At 40.8% G+C, this 16498-nt stretch overlaps 1 protein-coding gene across 1 annotated transcript in view; it reads left to right on the top strand.

The window, feature by feature from the left end:
* The window catches only part of cntn3a.1 (contactin 3a, tandem duplicate 1), a 439231-nt gene that overhangs the window by 222918 nt on the left and 199815 nt on the right, over positions 1-16498 (top strand). The window lies entirely within an intron of this gene.

The following is a 16498-nucleotide window of genomic DNA, read 5'->3' as shown; positions in this document are numbered from 1 at the left end:
GGAACCAGCCAATACACAGGGGCAAACTCAGGCTTAAATACACACTGGGGTGATGGCACAAACAGATGACAGTTGAGGGTAAAATAATCAATAACACTTACCACAAACACACAAGCACAGTCAGACCACCAAACTAAAACAGGAAGTTAAACTACAATCGACCAAGAAACAAAAGCTATGACCAAACTAGCCCCAGGGATAAGACACAATAACAAAGGAAACTAAATTGCAGATAGTGACAAAATAACCAAAGACAGATACAGACACAGACAGTCATGCAGATATAAAGCTCACAGGGACTTAGACACAGACAACACTAAGAACAGTCACCAGGGGGAGTCAGAGGACAAGGACCAAAACAGAAATAAACCACAAATGCAAAACCAAGGACAGGCACAAAGGGGAGGCAGAAGAACATGACAGGCAGACAGGGATCAAACACAAAGAACACCACATAAGGGTACAGACAATAATGTCAATACAACCAACACAACATACCAGAAGACAGATCACAAAACGGGATGAAAAAATCACAGACACGAGGCCAGATGCTGAAAACACAAATACAGACTGCAAACATAGACACAGGACACACCACAACACTGTGCCCTTGGACAGGACAGTAAATCTTTATTATCCCTGTCCCCGCAGCTGTAAATGGGTACCGACCTTGGCTGATGAAGTAACCTGTGCTGGAGTGGCATCCAATTAAGTTGGAGTTACAGACACTCATCATCTTGCCACTCTGGAACCCAGGGATAAACACTGGCACCATTGGGCCTCAGAACCTACATACTGCAGGATGTGAATAAATTCCACGACCCATTTAGGCTTGGAAATGTTCATGTGTTCGGACTGACTTGTCTAAAGAAAAGTAGCTGCAAAGGTGATGCTTTTGTATGAACAATAATTCTTAAATTTTGTTTGACCAGTTACTTATGACTTCTAAAAAATGGAGGAATTTGATATGCAAATAACTGCAATTCTGAAATGTGTTTTTCTTAAACCCATTTGAGTTCAAGCTAAAGGCTTCAAGCACATCATGAATTTGATTTCACCTCCATTGTGGCGGTGTACAAAAGTTTGAAAAAAAAAAAAGTCACTGTCCAAACACTTATGGGCCTGACTGTTCTGTATACAGTTAGTGCTGCCTACAGATGAAAGTGCTTTCATTGTTGAGCATATTGACAGTGAAGTGATAATGCATGTGTGTAGTTTTTTTTTTTTTTTTTTTTTCTGGCTTGTCTGCAAAATAAAGTCCACATCATCATTAGTGTGTCCCAAGCTGAAACCGAACACACAGTTTCCCTTATTCTCTTTGAAATTCATCTGTGCTAATTTACTTTATTGCCATTTTTAAAGTTGATGATTCACAGTGTGAAGTTATGAGAGCAAGTACTAGAAGCTGGGCTGAGAGGAGAGGTGAAGATCTGTGAGCAGCCCTCTGCTTTCCTGCCGTGAAAAACAACTACAGATACAATGTTTGCTTTGAGAGTGCTGATGGAGAAGTGTAGAGAAGGCCAGAAGGAGTTGCATTGTGGGTGTGCAGATGTTTATGACAGCCTGCAGAGAGAGGAGCTGTGGTAGTGTAGGAGGAAGTTGGGACTGGCAGAGGAGTATGTGATACTGGAGCAGGATATGTATGACAGCGGTGAGATATGTGGTAAGAATGATGGGCTGGTTCAAGGTGGAGGTTGGACTGCATGAAGCATCGGCTCTGAGCCCTTTCTGTGATGATGGACGGGATGAAGGATGAAATCATAAAGGAGTCTCCACAGACTGTGATGTTTGCAGAAGACACAGATCTGCAGTGACAGTAGAAAGGAGGCTGAGTTGAGCATGGAGAGGTGGGGATACACACTGGAGAGAAGGGGAATGAAAGTCAGTAGGAGTGAGAGCGGGAGCATGTGCGTGAACGAGAGGATGCATTAATACAAAATGGGCTAAATTTTATGCTTTAACTCAGTGCTGCATGTATGACGTCACAGTCATCCTGGATTAGACTTTAAACTGCGTCTGGTGATGATGCCCTGGTTCTGTAGTTCCAGGGTTTTGGAAAGAATGTCACTTTGCCCTAGTCACCATTGTTCTGGGGCACCCTTGGGCAAAGTGTAGTACCATGAGTCTCCCATGTCAGGGTTACCAGACTGCTATCACTGTGGTACTGATCCTTTTCAGGATCAAGTGGGTAGAAGTGGGCCCCCAATCAAAGCCTAAACTTAATGGTGCATCTTGGCTGCAACCTTTCGTCCTTGCCCTGGATCCAGAAAGTCAGAAGACCTAGTTTGGATCCGGATTGTAAACCTGTTGTTACTGCACACACATGCTGCTTAATAGTAGAGAAGCTTGAATCTTCGACTAGACTGGGTTGCTTGACACGAAGACATTTCACTTCTAATCGCAGAAGCTTCCTCAGCTAAATTTCTTGCTCTGGTAGTCTGACTTCTGTCTTGACTCTTGACTCTCATTCTTCTCTACAAGAGTCAACGATGGCTGCAATGATGATGATGTCACTTTTATTTAAAACATATCGAATGTAATCCTTCCAGGTTTTCATTTCCTGCTCAGCAAAGAGCAGTTAAACTACAAATAACAAAAATGTAAATAAGAGTAGTTTGATTGTTTTAATAGGCATTTAAAGCCTTCTTGTTCCACTCTTGCAATAGCATATCTTTAGCAATGTGGTAGACCACCACCTTTGTCATATTGCACCACTTGGGGCATTTCTTTTCATAAGGTGCAATGAAACTTGCAAAGTGCTTTGTTTCAGCTCAGTTTGTGTTGCTGCTGTAGATGATGGAATCGATTGTTAATGCTGCTACTTTTAGATACAATTTCCGTACAGCAGATTTGGCAGATAATGTCGCTTTGATCCTCATCTGAAATCTAAAATATCTCCAAATTGCAGAAACGCTGAACAGTGCCATGTCCGCCTCATACTGCTGTCTGACAAAGACACTGCATGGAATCGTAGAAGGGGTGAGGTTGAGACTCTGAGAGAGAGCTGCCTGCCTACATCCTATGGACTTGGAGAGGAGGGAGAGCAAATGGCTTTAATGGAAAACAGGTCATTGTGCAACATCAAAGATAAATCGGTGTTATGTATTGTCCAATCTACATATGTCCTTTAAAATTTATCCATGTAACTCATATTGACATTCTGTCCAGCCCTACAACTGTTCAGAGTAATGGAGAGAGGGTGACGGAGAGGAGATGAAGAGAACATAGGCAGTGTGGAGATGTGGAGGAGAGTGGCAGAAGTGATTTGTGGCAGGAAGGTTTCTGCAAGAGTGGAACGGAAAGTTTACAAGATGGTAATGAGAGCAGCTTTCCATTGGAGTGATGAGAATGGACAGGAGTAGAAATGAGCGCATCGGAGGAATAACGCAGGTAGGACAGTTCGGAGGACAGTCATAGGAGCAAGATGAAGATGGTTTGTGCATGTGCATAGGAGGGATGAAAAAGGATGGTGAAGAGAGAGGCACTAGGCAGGAGGTTTATAGATGTGCTGAAGGAGAACATGCAGGTGGTTGGTGTGACAGAAGAGGATGCAGAGGACAGGGTGGGATGGAGGCAGATGATCTGCTGTGAAGAAGTGAGACCAGTTATGTTGTGTGACTTACAGATGGTGATCCTAACAAAAAAAAAAAAAAAAAAAAAAAAACTTGACCGTTCTGCCAGAAGGCACCTTCTGCTTTTTTAGAAAGTATCACTTTGGAGCATCGATGATCTGGCAGCAAAATCTGCCAGTCATGATGTCGCTGGAGGAGGAGCAGGAAGCGTGGTTTCACACATTCACCGTTCTTCCCACCCACATTCAGAGAGGATGAATATCAAGGTCAGAGTCCATCAGAGACAGAGTAGGGGCGGCTCTGCACAGAAGGTGGGCGGGAAAAATTGACTCTACACACACACACACACACACACACACACACACACAGACAAATGTGACAGATTTTTGGTCACACTCTGCAGCACTGTGCAGACAGTCAGGTGCATAAGTATTTGGACAGTTGAAACAGCCTCTGTTGAAGTGACAAAATTGAATATGATTGAAGTGTTGACTTTCAGCTTTACTTCATGGAGTTTAACAGTAACATCACACTCACTTACTCGTCTTCAACCACCTACTCCATGTAAGGGTCACCAGGGGCTGGAGCCTATCCCAGCAGTCATAGGTCGTGAGGCGGGGTTCACCCTGGACAGGATGCCAGTCTGTCAGAGGGCCACATTTAGACAAATAAATACATTCACACCCACACGCCCACCTACGGACAATTTAAAGTTTCCAGTCCACCTAACCTGCATGTGTTTTGTAACACAGTTAATATAAATGGTTATTAATTAAAATTTCATGATGTCTTAAAAGAAAAGAGTTAAATACATGCTCTTATTGTGAAAAGGAAGTGTAGTGTGGATTTGGTTGGAAGGGAAGTAGATGAGTTTTATTTGGAAAATCTCAGGAAAAGAGGGAAGGTGAACACCGACCCCTTGGTATTTGTGGGAGAGGAGAAAAAGGAGGGAAACGCAATTGGGAGGGAGACTCCACTGAACGAGGCGAGAGCAGAAGAAAAAAAGACGCGCTTTGTCAGGAAAAAAAACACTGACAGCTACCAGCGAGACGAGCATTGCTGTATGGGGTTAAAATTGTCTCATTAATATTTGTAAATGCACGCAGGGTGATCTACAAATAATCATTGATTTGCAAATGTGTTCAGATATCCACAAATGCAAATTTCATATTTGTAACTTGTAAATTTGTCTTTGCAAATAATGTTGTATTTGCAAATATAAAACTTAATTTGTAAAAAAAAAAAAAAAAAAAATTACATTTGTAAAACTGGAAATTGTATTTGTGAATTGAGTTTCAGCATTTGTGGATCACCAATTACACGCATTCATCGCTTTCCTCTGCGACATAATTTTGAGACATTATTTTCGCGAAATCCACACAGATCCACAAACAAATGCCTACTGATTCACAAATACACACTCACGCACACTGGATATCCACTAGATGGGAGTGTGGTTCCATTCATTGATGTGGCAAGCTGAAACTATATGCTCCCGGATGACTCTTTAATCATGATCGTTACTGAGTTTTTGCGATAAATGCTTATCGCAAGGCGTTCTTTTTTTTACATAGTAGAGAAGCTTGAATCTTCGACTGGACTGGGTTGCTTGACGCGAGGACGTTTCGCTTCAAATCGCAGAAGCTTCCTCAGCTAAAATTCTTGCTCTGGTGGTCTGACTTCTGTCTTGACTCTTGTAGAGAAGAATAATCAAGAAGTCACAAAAGCTGGAGTTTTAAACCTAACCAGACCCCTCCTACCGAGAGGCAGACTGCTATAGGCTAGTGACTAAACAATAGCTCTAATTAGCACCTATTGTGCTCTAGTTAGCACCCTCCTAATGACAGGGCAGCTGTCCCTCCCCTGATGGCTCCCTTGACGACTCTGCTGATGACGTGAATGACTCATTACCATGAATAAAAGACTGAAACTCCTTTGACCTGAGTACCCCATTGTAAACAGGGGATAAAGTGTGTCTCAGACCCCCTCCCTGGTTAAGGCTGGGTTTCAAACGTTTCACAAAGAATGCCTCCTTGACCCCTCTCTCAAACCATTTCTTCTCTCTGGCTAATATTTTAACGTCCTTGTCCTCAAACATGTGGTTAGTGTCTTTAAGGTGGATATGAACTGCAGACTGAGGTCCACTGGTGCCCTCTCTGCGGTGCTGGTATAGCTTTTTGTGTAAAGGTTGCTTAGTCTCACCTATGTAGTGTTCGTTACAGTTTTCCTGACATCTGATAGAATACACTACATTGCTCTGTTTGTAACTAGGGATCCTGTCCTTAGGGTGAACTAATTTCTGTCTCAAGGTGTTAACCGGTTTAAAGTAAACTGGGATTTTGTGCTGTCTGAAGATCCTCTGTAGTTTTTCCCCTACTCTTGCTAAATAAGGGAGAGACACTCCTCTTCTTCTTGTCTCCGTCTCCTGTCTATCTGGTCTCTTTGTTCTCTGGGACTTCTCTGCACTTTGTCCAGGGACCATCGTGGGTACCCACATACTGTGAGGGCTTTCCGGACAAGTTGTTGTTCTTTAGCCCTTCCCTCTGCAGTTGTGGGCACCTGTAGGGCTCTGTGTTGAAGCGTCCTGATCACCCCGAGCTTGTGTTCAAGGGGGTGGTTTGAGCCAAAGAGCAGATATTGGTCAGTGTGCGTGGGTTTTCTGTAAACCCCTATCTGGAGCTGCCTGTTCTCTCCAATCATAACATCACAGTCCAAGAAGGCTAAATGGTTGTTTCTGGCATCCTCACATGTGAATTTGATATTGGCGTCCACCGAGTTGATGTGTTGATGTGATTGCCTTTTTACAAGAGTATCAAAATAATGAATTAAATATATGGCAGTTTCCTTTGATGGCAGCTGCACTTTCTCTGTTCGTGGAAGGAGGTGTTACACTTTGGATGTGGGAGGAAGGTGGAGCACCAGGAGGGAACTCGCAAATACGGGGAGAACACGCAAACTCCACACAGAAAGGCCACCAAGCCAACACCAAAATTGAAATTTTGGATTTTTGGGAAAATGCACGTTTTACATTTTATGCTTCATCACCTTCAGTTTCTCATATATTTGAATTTTTGATGGTTTCCTTTGATTCCTCTCAGCACTGTTCACAATTAATCCTTGGCAAATTTTTGAATTTTGAGTCTGGGGTAAAACTTTCTGTGACTTTTTTTTTTTTTTTTTGGTGAAAACAGTGAAATTCATCCAAAATGCTTCTCCTCCGTCAGCTGCTGTTTTTACCTCCACGCATAGGCGTAGGAGGAGGGGTCTATTTTTTTTTGGGGGGGGGGGGGGCACACCAAATTTGCCCGAATTTCAGAAACCCCCCAGCAGGTTTCTGAAATTCGTGGCTCCTAAAACCATTACAATACATGATATACATAATGATATGGGCTTTTTTTCCATCAGAATTTTTTCAGAAACTGTTAGAGACTGGCAACTGGAAATCATTAGAAAAATTTATCTGACTTTCGGTGAAAATGTTACGGGCTTGGTAGAGAATAAGGAGTGTTACTGTCACTTTAAGGATGGCCCCCAGCGGCTGTGGGGCGCGCCGCGCCTGAAGCCACCATCGACAGGCTGAACGACCATTTCATTTCTAAACGGATGGCTGTCTGGATCCGTGACCATCGTGTGCCATTTCCCTGGTTATCACAAGAACTGGACATCAACCATTTTCCAGCAGATTTCACTTTTAACAAGAGATTTTGTCATGGAAAGCCGAGCGGAGGCTTCGTGCATCACGCTCCTCTTTCCATGACAAAAACTCCTGTAACAGTGGAATGTGCCGTTCATTTCCAAACTGGACGCTGTGTTTTATCCGGGACATCGTCTGACTAGCACAGGAATTGTGAAAAGACGTGGACATCAGCACTTTTTCGGCACATTGAGACAGACGTGCGGATGAATACTTTTACTTTTAGATACTTTTCTAATAGACCTTGTATATATATATATATATATATATATATATATATATATATATATATATATATATATATATATATATATATATATATATATATATATAGTGGTGGGCACAGATAACCAAAAAATTAACTTCGATAACAGATAATCAGATAACTGAAAAGTTATCTTCGATAAAGATAAAACAATAAACCACCCAAAAACGTATCGGAAGTAACAGATAACCGATAACAGATAAATTCCAATATTGTCTCTGGTACATTTACAACTACTAATACAACAAATTTAAGTTTTAATGCCACAATAGCTTCTAGTAATATTAAAGTAACAACAGACCCAAACAATGAGACCACGCTTTTGTCTTTGAACATTCTGCCTCTGCTGGAAGCACTTGTTTACTACAGAGCTCTTGGCACAGAGGCACTCTGAGAGCAGCCATAAAATCAAATCAAATCAAATCAATTTTATTTATATAGCACCAAATCACAACAAACAGTTGCCCCAAGGCACTTTATATTGTAAGGCAAAGCCATACAATAATTACGGAAAAACCCCAACGGTCAAAACGACCCCCTGTGAGCAAGCACTTGGCGACAGTGGGAAGGAAAAACTCCCTTTTAACAGGAAGAAACCTCCAGCAGAACCAGGCTGAGGGAGGGGCAGTCTTCTGCTGGGACTGGTTGGGGCTGAGGGAGAGAACCAGGAAAAAGACATGCTGTGGAGGAGAGCAGAGATCAATCACTAATGATTAAATGCAGAGTGGTGCATACAGAGCAAAAAGAGAAAGAAAGCCAACTCTCTATCACTCACAACACTCCGGTCAGCCGGAGGTCTTGAAAAATAAAGTCATGCTGACTTATGGTTTTGGTTTATAAGCCTGACTGGAAAATCACTCAGGGCCCTTGGGCAAGGCCTTTAATCCCCTATTGCTCCCGGTGTGTAGTGAGTGCCTTGTATGGCAGCACCCTGACATCGGGGTGAATGTGAGGCATAATTGTAAAGCGCTTTGAGCGTCTGATACAGATGGAAAAGCGCTATATAAATGCAGTCCATTTACCATTTGTACAAAGTCAAAATATAACATATATCTTTTAATGTTGAATAATGCACTAATTCTGACATTTTGTAACAAACACAGACAGATCGCAAAGGATTCAGGGTAAAAGTGCCTCTGCTAAACACTGATTGGCTCAGTCATTCATTATGTAAACCAACACGTTAATGTGACGTCTGTCATGTGTTGGTGTTTACAGATAAATGTGCTTTTGTAAAATATTCCATTTTTTAAATTTGTAAAAACAGGCATTTTTACGAAGCCCTGGAAGTGTCATCCCACAATGTTTTGCATGTGGAGAGAATGTGCGCATGTTTTATGATGTTGTAAAATGTGCTTTACACTGTGCAAGATGATTTTTCATGCAGGAATTTTTTGGACCGAGTTTCAGGTTAATCGCGCATCCTGCATCGTGTAGTGTACATGGAGTAACAAGCTGCGTTTAACATCTCAGGACCACCTCCTGATCGCCGATCGTATGGTCCAATGAAAAACAAACCTGTTTGATATTATTCTGGTCGGCTGTCGTGAGGGTATCCTGCTGCTGAAGAGCTACATGCATCTAACCGCTCGCACTGTGCCTGTGCAAACACCACAGAGCTGTCTTGTAATTTTATTTTATTTTATTTATTTATTTTTTTGCTGTTGTTTTGTTTAGTTTTTAAACTTCATTTGTAAAAAAAAAAAAAAAAAAAAAAGCCATTTGCAAAGCCAAAAGGTTGATTTGGTGCCCAGACACTTAGTACTTAGGGCGAATACTGCCATGAACACTACTGGCCAGTAGATGGCAGTAGAGTTTCCAGATAATCCCTGTCTGCTACATTTAAAATGCGTGGAATTTAACAAACGTAAATACAATAACAACGTCTATAAACCCAGAGAATATATTCAAGAGAGTTTTAGGCAGTAGAGTTTAATGCTGTTGTCCATGGAGCCTGAACAGAGTGTCTGAAATGCAATTCTCCTGTCGTGATCGTACTGAGATTACATCATCCTACCCATAATGCACTGCTGGGCACAGCATGTGCTCACAAAACCTTAAAAATTAGCATATTACTTTAAAACTAAATCATATATCTGATATTTTCACTTTATAAAACTTCAAACATGACAGTAATTTTAAATAACTTGTCCAAAATTAGTTTGGTTAAAATTTGAACCATAAGTTAAAATGTATGCCTCTGGATGACTTAGGTGATATTGCCAGTATATCGGTATGGTGTTAAAGGAAATTATTATTATTTATTTATTTTTATTTTTTTGGCCATTTCGCCTTTGTCTACAGAGGATAGAGATGTTTTTCATAGAAACAGCTCACTTCTGTCAGTAGAGGGTATAACTGTCCATCTGTTACAAAACTTTTAACAGGTAGGTGCTGAATTGATTTTAAATTTTAAAAATGCTTGTCGCTGTTCAGCTTTGTTTATCGGTCTAAAAGTTACCAGACAAAAATTAATTGGAAGATAATTGGCCCGATAATGGTTTTTAAAGTTATCTAAAAAGATAATCTGATAATGAAAACATTATCTTCGATAATTATCTGTTATCGGATTATCGGAATTGTGCCCACTCAACAAAAATATAAACGCAACACTTTTGGTTTTGCTCCCATTTTGTATGAGATGAACTCAAAGATCTAAATCTTTTTCCACATACACAATATCACCATTTCTCTCAAATATTGTTCACAAACCAGTCTAAATCTGTGATAGTGAGCACTTCTCCTTTGCTGAGATAATCCATCCCACCTCACAGGTGTGCCATACCAAGATGCTGATTAGACACCATGATTAGTGCACAGGTGTGCCTTAGACTGCCCACAATAAAAGGCCACTCTGAAAGGTGCAGTTTTATCACACAGCACAATGCCACAGATGTCGCAAGATTTGAGGGAGCGTGCAATTGGCATGCTGACAGCAGGAATGTCAACCAGAGCTGTTGCTCGTGTATTGAATGTTCATGTCTCTACCATAAGCCGTCTCCAAAGTCGTTTCAGAGAATTTGGCAGTACATCCAACCAGCCTCACAACCGCAGACCACGTGTAACCACACCAGCCCAGGACCTCCACATCCAGCATGTTCACCTCCAAGATCGTCTGAGACCAGCCACTCGGACAGCTGCTGAAACAATCGGTTTGCATAACCAAAGAATTTCTGCACAAACTGTCAGAAACCATCTCAGGGAAGCTCATCTGCATGCTCGTCGTCCTCATCGGGGTCTCGACCTGACTCCAGTTTGTCATCGTAACCGACTTGAGTGGGCAAATGCTCACATTCGCTGGCGTTTGGCACGTTGGAGAGGTGTTCTCTTCACAGATGATGCGAAGGAGATGTGTTGCACTGCATGAGGCAAATGGTGGTCACACCAGATACTGACTGGTATCCCCCCCAATAAAACAAAACTGCACCTTTCAGAGTGGCCTTTTATTGTGGGCAGTCTAAGGCACACCTGTGCACTAATCATGGTGTCTAATCAGCATCTTGGTATGGCACACCTGTGAGGTGGGATGGATTATCTCAGCAAAGGAGAAGTGCTCACTATCACAGATTTCGACTGGTTTGTGAACAATATTTGAGGGAAATGGTGATATTGTGTATGTGGAAAAAGTTTTAGATCTTTGAGTTCATCTCATACAAAATGGGAGCAAAACCAAAAGTGTTGCGTTTATATTTTTGTTGAGTATATATATATATATATATATATATATATATATATATATATATATATATATATATATACACTATAGAGTTGAAGACATCTGTTCTACTTCTGCACTGATGATGGTCATCACACTTTTGAGTAAAATTTTATCATCAGTTTTTTTTTTTTTTTTTTTTTGGCCTTTGGAATATTTTTTAGACATAAACATATTTTCCTTGACACGACCCATGCCCGAATTTCCCAGCCCATCTGCCCGAATTTGAGCATTTTGCCGACCCCAGGGGGGGCGGTTGCCCCCACCTCCCACACGTATGCCTCCGCCAACAGTGTTGGAGGTTGTTTTCACCCCTCTCTGTTTGTTTGTGAACCGCCTGGAGCCAACCAGTTTTCATATATCATTATGAAATTTTTAATAAAGATTCATATCCTGATAGGCAAGAAAATTTTCAAGGTCAAAGGACACAATCAAGCAAAATCTTGGAAAATTTGAAAAATCCCCATCTTTAACACTGAACAAATTTTCAAAAGTAACTCTGCCAAAAAAGATCAAGTTTCTTTCATATTTGAGAGCTTTATGTAGGAGTGTATATGCACAATAGTGTAAATGCTAAAATTGCTGATAAACTGATTTACAGCTATTGGTAAAGAATTTTATTTGCAGTATATCATCAGATAGTTTGGAGAATAAAACTGGATGAGCTATGTGTCACTGATGCTCTGGTTATACACAGTCCCTCAATTTTAAGAGCCCGTATATCATCAAACAAACAAAATATGAGTATTATTGTAAATACTCATATTTTTTTATTATACTTTTTTTTATTTATTTTATGTATTTGTTATTATACTCGTTTTTTTAATACTTTTATGGCTGTTTTCTTTACACTGATATTGCGATGGATACATGAACATTTCCAAGCCACTGAATATGTTTTAGAATTCAGTAACATCAATTGTTAAGAAATACAATCAGTATGGTATTGTATGCTAAATCTGTCTGATGTGTGGAGAGACTGTGCAAAAAGGAGAGAAGTGTTGGGAAAGTGAATGCATGGACCCACGCCAGGGGGCATAAATGAACGGTCAATAGGAATTACAAATAAATAACAATTTATTCTGCAAATGTGCAACAACACTTAAATATCCAAAACGGTGACGCGTGGGCAGGCCCGAGGGTAGGAGACGCCTATCCAGAGAAGAGCCGGAACCCACGAAGTTCCACCGCCAACGGAGACCTGCAATACACCAGAGCTGCCAAGTCCTGATTCCCCAGGTGGCCACCGCCCGGGGCTGTCAGACCCGGTACTGCTGGCAGGAACAAAACAGGTTAAGGTGGGTGTGTGTACACCCAGCAAACAGTCAGCAACTCACAGATATCCTCCTGAAGGAATAAATCCTGATACTCCCAGAGTGCAGAGGAAAACTGGAGAACGTGCAGTGTCAATGGTTATACTTAGTAAGTAAGAAGTTAGGAGTGGGGACACCAACTCCTCCAACTTCCACAAACTCGGCTACAAGCTGCAAGTATAAGTCACAACTGCAAAGACTTCAGTTACAATGAATGTGCGTATGGCACAAAACGGCTGAGTAGGTTTACCTGTATGGTAAGCTGATAACTCAGCAGAGTAGTGGTGTCTCTCCCAGGCTTTCATAGATGAGATGATGATGAGTTTAGATGACTGACAGCTGATACGGTGCACCTGGTGGATCCACCTGGCCAGTGCGCCCTCTGGTGCCTGAAACCTGCCAACAGGCAGGGCCCCCTCTGGTGGTGGGCCAGCAGTATCTCCTCTTCGGCGGCCCATACAACAAGAAGTGAGGGAAGCCACCAAGACATCCATGACAACTGTACATGAATTTTAAGCTTCTGTGGCTGTGATTGGAGACACCGGTCTGTAGAACCCTCTGTCTCCTTTATGGTGGAGTGGAGCAGAGAAGGATTTTCATTCAACAAAAACAGATCCAATCTAGGCTCAAGTATCCCATGTGCCTTCTGGCAAACTAATGTTTTTTTTTCTCATATTCAATTTGTTAAATTACTTGTTGCCACTGAAAATAATGGAGCTATGTATTTTTTTTTTATTTTTAAGGCTGTAACCCCTTAATGGTGCAATATTTTTGCTGAACCCTTTGAGTTAAAGTTGAAGTTAACTTTGTGATGGCATACAGTGGAACAGTTGCAAAATTGTACCGCTGTCCAAATATTTATGCGCTCAACTATACATGTGCATGCTTTATGAAGATATTTAGGAAAATGTCATCCGAGTGAACAATTTCTTGTATATTTTGTTTGGTGTATTGTGAAATAGAAAATTTCATTGGACTGATTTTTGCAGAATTTTGAGAAAAAATAAAAAATTGGAACTGACATGGAATTAGTACCAAGTGGTCCAGTCAAAAAGAAACAGCTGAACCTTCTGCATTCCTGTTATTTTTTCTATTATATATTTTTAAAATGTCTTCTGTGTCAAATTGTGATTTTACAGTGTTCAGATGTCAAACCCAGGCATTCCTCACACCCCCTTAAAGACAAGAAGGGAAGAATACTGAGTCCGTAAATGAGTGTCCAACTCGTGTCTCAATTATTTGCTGTACTGTAGTGCAGAGTCATCGCTTAGACAAGTTTCTACCAACAGCCAAGATTGCTTTTGGGACAGGGATGCAATATGGTCCAGAGCAATCTATCCCTGTGTCAATATGTCAACACACCATCATTCGTTTTTATAATGTTGCTGATTGTTGGTGCAAAGCCTCTCTGACTTCACTCCATTTGGTTGATAGTACTGGGAGTCTTTCCCAGAATCTTGTTATCAAGGATGATGAATAGAAGTCTAGATGCTACCAGACTGAATAACATGATCCAAAAGTCTTTGGTTTTATGGGGTATTGCACAGTTCTGCTGTGTTACATCTGCAGCTTACAGATGATTTAAGGTCTTCTGCTGCTGCATGACAGTCTCAAAGGGAGGTGAACAGTATTACTGTATGCTGATTTTTAAAATAAATGTACAGGCAAAAAAAAAACAACCCACTAAATTGAGTAATAAACACTGAGAAGATCTAAATCGAAAAGGTTAAAAAAAGAAAATAAAGTGGTATAAATTAGGGAAGCACATGTTTTTCCTTTTTCTGTAATTTCTCAGCATGTGTTGAGTGCATGTTAAATGCATTGGAAGTTAAAACGGAGTTGGTACCACTGACAAAGGACCACGTTGTGTCCCATTTCTGCAAACTGTAGTACATACATACATGTAGTACATACATTGAGCACTGTAGCCAGGCTGACAAAGAGTCAGAGCTCTATTGAGCTGAGTATTCCATTAACTTTAACTAGTAATGACTTCATGACTTTCTTTGCTAACAAAATTTTGACTATTAGAGAAAAAATTACTCATAACCATCCCAAAGATGTATCGTTATCTTTGGCTGCTTTCAGTGATGCCGGTATTTGGTTAGACTCTTTCTCTCCGATTGTTCTGTCTGAGTTATTTTCATTAGTTACTTCATCCAAACCATCAACATGCTTATTAGACCCCATTCCTGCCAGGCTGCTCAAGGAAGTCCTACCATTATTTAATGCTTCAATCTTAAATATGATCAATCTATCTTTGTTAGTTGGTTATGTACCACAGGCCTTTAAGGTGGCAGTAATTAAACCATTACTTAAAAAGCCATCACTTGACCCAGCTATCTTAGCTAATTATAGGCCAATCTCCAACCGTCCTTTTCTCTCAAAGATTCTTGAGAGGGTAGTTGTAAAACAGCTAACTGATCACCTGCAGAGGAATGGTCTATTTGAAGAGTTTCAGTCAGGTTTTAGAATTCATCATAGTACAGAAACAGCATTAGTGAAGGTTACAAATTATCTTCTTATGGCTTCGGACAGTCGACTTATCTCTGTGCTTGTTCTGTTGGACCTCAGTGCTGCTTTTGATACTGTTGACCATAAAATTTTATTACAGAGATTAGAGCATGTCATAGGTATTAAAGGCATTGCGCTGCGGTGGTTTGAATCATATTTGTCTAATAGATTACAGTTTGTTCATGTAAATGGGGAATCTTCTTCACAGACTAAAGTTAATTATGGAGTTCCACAAGGTTCTGTGCTAGGACCAATTTTATTCACTTTATACATGCTTCCCTTGGGCAGTATTATTAGACGGTATTGCTTAAATTTTCATTGTTACGCAGATGATACCCAGCTTTATCTATCCATGAAGCCAGAGGATACGCACCAATTAGCTAAACTGCAGGATTGTCTTACAGACATAAAGACATGGATGACCTCTAATTTCCTGCTTTTAAACTCAGATAAAACTGAAGTTATTGTACTTGGCCCCACAAATCTTAGAAGCATGGTGTCTAACCAGATCGTTACTCTGGATGGCATTTCCCTGATCTCTAGTAATACTGTGAGAAATCTTGGAGTTATTTTTGATCAGGATATGTCATTCAAAGCGCATATTAAACAAATATGTAGGACTGCCTTTTTGCATTTACGCAATATCTCTAAAATCAGAAAGGTCTTGTCTCAGAGTGATGCTGAAAAACTAATTCATGCATTTATTTCCTCTAGGCTGGACTATTGTAATTCATTATTATCAGGTTGTCCTAAAAGTTCCCTAAAAAGCCTTCAGTTGGTTCAGAATGCTGCAGCCAGAGTACTGACGGGGACTAGCAGGAGAGAGCATATCTCACCCGTGTTGGCCTCCCTTCATTGGCTTCCTGTTAATGCTAGAATATAATTTAAAATTCTTCTTCTTACTTATAAGGTTTTGAATAATCAGGTCCCATCTTATCTTAGGGACCTCGTAGTACCATATTACCCCATTAGAGCGCTTCGCTCTCAGACTGCGGGCTTACTTGTAGTTCCTAGGGTTTGTAAGAGTAGAATGGGAGGCAGAGCCTTCAGCTTTCAGGCTCCTCTCCTGTGGAACCAGCTCCCAATTCAGATCAGGGAGACAGATACCCTCTCTACTTTTAAGATTAGACTTAAAACTTTCCTTTTCGCTAAGGCTTATAGTTAGGGCTGGATCGGGTGACCCTGGACCATCCCTTGGTTATGTTGCTTTAGACGTAGACTGTGTTTCATAATTATTGTATGGCCTTGCCTTGCAATGTGGAGCGCCTTGGGGCAACTGTTTGTTGTGATTTGGCGCTATACAAGAAAAAAGTTGATTGAAGTTGATTGTCAAAATGTAATGCTTGCTTATGTTCAAAATAGTGCATGAAATATGTTCAGCAGGGCATCACACATTCGAAAAAACACTTTTTTTTTGCATTCTGC

Source organism: Thalassophryne amazonica, chromosome 6 (genome assembly GCF_902500255.1).
Source record: "Thalassophryne amazonica chromosome 6, fThaAma1.1, whole genome shotgun sequence".
In the NCBI taxonomy this organism is placed as follows: Eukaryota; Metazoa; Chordata; class Actinopteri; order Batrachoidiformes; family Batrachoididae; genus Thalassophryne; species Thalassophryne amazonica.
The sequence above is the reverse complement of the archived record's forward strand: the minus strand, read 5'-3'. Positions and strand labels throughout refer to the sequence as shown.